This window comes from Suncus etruscus, chromosome 16 (genome assembly GCF_024139225.1).
Source record: "Suncus etruscus isolate mSunEtr1 chromosome 16, mSunEtr1.pri.cur, whole genome shotgun sequence".
NCBI lineage: Eukaryota > Metazoa > Chordata > Mammalia > Eulipotyphla > Soricidae > Suncus > Suncus etruscus.
In genome coordinates, this window is record NC_064863.1 from 35944965 (window position 1) to 35949924 (window position 4960).

The 4960-nt window shown below is 37.2% G+C and overlaps 1 non-coding gene across 1 annotated transcript; it reads left to right on the forward strand.

Moving 5' to 3' along the window:
- Positions 1–950: 950 nt before the first annotated feature.
- Positions 951–1057, forward strand: LOC126032911 (U6 spliceosomal RNA). Its single transcript, XR_007504071.1, has one exon. It is a non-coding gene; the product is annotated as a U6 spliceosomal RNA (small nuclear RNA).
- The last annotated feature ends 3903 nt before the right edge of the window (positions 1058–4960 follow it).

The window sequence follows — 4960 nt, forward strand, 5'->3', positions numbered from 1 at the left end:
CCCTACATCACTATCAAACAAATATACTAAAACCATAGCAATGTAAATATCAAACATCAATACTCCATGCTTATGAAACTCTAAAGTCATAAAAATAGTTATGTAAACCCAATGTTTATGAAATTCCATCCTACACTTGAACAAATGCAATTGTTCAGTCACTATAGCTAGTTATTTTGTCATTTCTTTCCAGATTTCCCTAGAGATCTAGTGAGAACTAAGCCTCTAAAAAGTTTCATCATTTTTATTCCAACCCAGCCAGCTAGTTTGTAGAGGACAAATATAATTTTTTACTGAACATTTTTAAACAAATAAAACATTTCTGGAAATTTATGATTATAAAGAAATCGCTATGCAAATATGCACAAAAAATCTTAGTAATGATGCTTGGATAAGCTAATAAAACAATATTTATTATGAAAAGAAAATTAAGTAAAAATTCAGTCCCTGCAAAATTTAAAGGCAATTTTAGTTTTATCCCCTTGACCTTTTTTAAAACAAAATAAATGGGGAGATAATAATCAACTATTTTCTTTTTAATGAAAAACAAGACTTGAATTAAAAAGCAAGAGAGAAGGAGGTCTTTTCTAATGTCTAGAAAAGGTTTTTATTTTTTAACTCATTTTCAGTAAATGTTGCCTGTAATTAGCATCTTTATTATGGTTCCAACAAAACATTTTCAAAATACAAATAATTATGTATATTTAAATTAATGTTGGAATTTTTTCTGTATTCTTATTTTAAAAATTATCCAGATATTTTATTTTAATGCAAAAAAACCTGCTGATTCACCCATCTTCAGACACATACTTTGTCATTTTCTTAAAACCCAGTTTAGCAGTAGGACTTGACACTATTGAACATTAAAAAGCATTTTCTGTAATAGCAGCTAAAGTTGAGCTTGAAGGTATACCTACTTGTTTCCAACTTACTTAGAAAAGAATTGAAGTGTGCTCGCTTCGGCAGCACATATACTAAAATTGGAACGATACAGAGAAGATTAGCATGGCCCCTGCGCAAGGATGACACGCAAATTCGTGAAGCGTTCCATATTTAAAAAAAAAAAAAAAAGAAAAGAATTGAAGTGACTGGAGAGATAGTACAGCTGGTAGGTTGTTCGCCTTATACGCAACTGCCCAGCATTTGATCCCTAATACATATGGTCCCCTATAACTTGCCAGAAGTGATCCCTGAGCAGGAATAAGTCCAGGAGTAAGCACAGCCAGGTGTGACCCAATAACAAAACTTGCAGTTGGCTTTATTCATAGAGAGTGACAAGGTGAGAGACAAGCAGTTGTTTTATCAACACATTGATTTAGGTGAGTAAATTAGAGTTTGTGCAGACATGAAATATCTTTATTTTTTCTCTTAATAATGAGAATAGAGGGGCCAGAGAGATAGCATGGAGGCAGGGCATTTGCCTTGCATGCAGAAGGGTGGCGGTTCGAATCCCGGCATCCCATATTGTCCCCCGAGCCTGCCAGGAGTGATTTCTGGGCCTAGAGCCAGGAGTAACCCCTGAGCGCTGCTGGTTGTGACCCAAAAACCAAAACAAAAAAAAATGCGAATAGAGATTTCTACTTTAGAATATCTAAAGTCATGTAAAATACTCATAGGAAAAAGTTTTCACATTTTACGCAGTGTCTAGTCAGTGGAATGATATGTATAATTGTTACAATTTTATAGCCATTTTAATAAATGATGCAGCTTCAAATCTTTTATGTAGATGATACTGAATGCAGTTAAATAGTGTTTTTAAAAAGATTTTTAGTTTCCTTCTAATCTCAAATAAATCCCTAATGATGTTCAATATTAAATTTTTCAGGTCCGGGTCTCATCGTCTCTTCTCCAAATGATTTCTATGAGCATATAATATTCAGAAGCTCAATAAAGAAAAACTTACTTTAATGGACTGAATTGAGGGAGATTTTCAAGGAAATAATCAAGAAAGTATTATTAGAAAAGCTGGGACTGGAGAGATAGCTCAAGGGGCTGAGCATATGTGGGGGACCCAGGTTTAATCCTTGGCATCATATGGTTCCCAGAACATCAATAAAAGTTACTCTCCCCCATCCTTGAAATCAGGGCTGGGAAGTAGAACCCACCAATACCACTGGGCATACCAAAATAAAAAGAAATTGTTTAATGTAACCATAAAATTTTCTTTTCTAAAAGCTCCTAAAATTAATGTATCAAAAATATTTAAGTAATGTACATTATATTAATATAAATGTTAACTTTTAAAGATCTAAGTGATTTAAAAGGTGCTGAGTCACAATTTTCATCATTTTTATTTTAAACTCACTTGATTGATTTATTCATTTCTACTATTGCTTGTTATGCTATATAGCTATTCAATAAATACTCTTCCCAGGTGCTTGCTTTTTAAGTTCAAAGCTAAGACCTATAATTTGTTGAAAGAAGGATATGTTATCCTAATATACAAATTCTACTAGAGGAGCCAGAGAGATAGTCTATGAAGTAGAGCACTTGCCATGCATGCAGTCAACTCAGATTCTATCCCTAAAATCTCATATAGACACTAAGCTCAGAGCTAGAGTAAGCCTGTGAGCCAGCCAGGTGAGGCCCCAAAACAAGCAAACAAACAAATTTGCCTTAAACTAAACTATTAGGGCCCTGAACTAATATCCAAGAAAATGTTTTCACAAAAGAAGAAGCATTCCTATCACCTTGTCTATTGGAATTTTAAATTGTTATGGGTGGTAAGATCATATCTAGGGAGTACCGGAGAGATAGCACATCGGTAGGGCATTTGCCTTGCACACAGCTGAGACAGAACTGATGGTGGTTCGAATCTCAGCATCCCATATGGTTCTCCGAGCCTGCCAGGGACGATTTCTGAGCTCAGAGCCAGGAGTAGCCCCTGAGCGCTGCCGGGTATGACCCAAAATTAAAAAAAAAAAAAAAAAAGAATAAATGAGGGAAGTAGAAAGCCTGTCTCGAGTACAGGTGTGGGTGGAGTGGGGGGGGGGAGGAAGATTTGGGACATTGGTGGTGGGAATGTTGCACTGGTGAAGGGGGGTGCTCTTTACATACTGAAATCATACAAGTACAATCATATTTGTAATCATGGTGTTTAAATAAAGATAATTAAAAAATATCTAGGAACTCTTTAACATGTAGACTATAATAAAATATAACTTTTGCCAAGAAAGAATACTTAAAGAGTTACTCAAATAGCAACAGTCACATTTATACTAACAGTGTTAAAATTTTGCCCCACTAAACCCCTAAAGTACAGGAGGTAAAGCATTTGGCCTGTGTGCAGTCAATAACATAGCACTGTATAGGATCCCTGTAGAACCAAAAAGAAATAATCCCTGAGCACCACTGGATGTGGCACAACCCCCACAAAAAAAAGAAAAGGCAGAAAACACACATTACCTAAATCCATTCCTAAATCTCCCAGGCGTACAAGTGCTCTAATAGTCTTCAAATAGAAGGAGACTAGGTTTACCCTCTATTCTCTAGGGCTCAAAAGATAAAAAAAAAAAAAAAAAAGTTGATATTTTTTATTATACCATCTTTTTGTTTTTGTTTTGGGGTTACAAGTATTATGCTCAGAGGTTACTCCTGGCTGTGAGCTCAAGGACAGTCTAGGCAGGCTTGTAGGCCATATGGAGTACCAGATTCAGGTCAACTATATTCAAGTCAAATGTCCTACCTACTAACTCTCTCTCTGATTCCTCTAACTCTGTTTCTTAGTGAGCCAAGGAGTTTACCTGGATAGTAGCATTTACTGTAAGGAGATATAAGGAGAGGTTATTGTTGCAACTCTTGCTTCTCCAATCATTCTGCACTCTAATCCCAAATTTATGTTTAGCCAAATGACTGTTATTTCTTTCATTACTACAGTCTATCACTCTTTAAAAAATAATAGGTATGGAAAAATAATTAACTATTTTTTCATCCTAAAACCATGAATTGTTTTGTTTAATTGTTTATAATCATGATATAGGGGCCAGGGATGTTGCTAAACTTTAGAACATTTGCCTTGCATGTGTAAGGCTGTGATTTTAATCTCTTGCAGATAGATAGATGATAGATAGATAGATAGATAGATAGATAGATAGATAGATAGATAGATAGATAGATAGATAGATAGATAGATAGATAGATAGATAGATATTGCTATGTATCAGAAAAAGAAGTCCCCCCCCCTTTTTTTTTCATTAAATTCTCTGTGTGGGTTTGGAACTTTTGCCTGTCTCACTCACTTTTAATGCCTATAACCAGCTGTTGAAAAATTCCTTTCTAATACTTAAGAAGGGAATAAAAGTGTCCTCACACTAAGGTTTGATAGACAGACTATGAGACCATTGCTTGCTGTTCTGGGACCCTGGCTCCTTCTCAAAGTATCCCCTTGGAAGGAAATGCTAAGGTCTTGTGCTGAGAATTGGGGGACCGATGTCAACTAAGATTGAGCTGGTCCTTTCTGAGCAAGAAAGGAAAAAAATATGAGTAAAAGACACAAAGGACATTCGTGTGTGTGTGTGTGTGTGTGTGTGTGTGTGTGTGTGTGTGTGTGTGTTGTGTGCTAGCAGAGCTTCGCCTTTCACCCGCCCCACTTCCTCTGCAGCCCTCCTCTGCTCTCTGTGGCTGGTGGCTCAGTGCATGGTAGTGCATGAACTGATTAGGTAACAACAGAGCACCTTCCCTCCCTGTTTCTTCTCAATGCAATTGGGCCACAGCTTTTGAAGGAGCCCAGCCCCGCCACTATCCCGCCTTTATCCTGGGCTGTATGGGGCTTTATCTGGAAACGCCTGGGCTTTGCCCCTGGCTTCATCAATCATTTGGACCAGTTCACATCCCCTTCATGGTATTCCGCCTCATTAAACCCATCAAGGGCGCTGCGGAGAGGGAGTGGGAGAGGCGGTGAGGCCGGGAATGCCTGAGCACTCTAACCACTGCCTCCGATCTCAGAGATATAAAAGCCCCC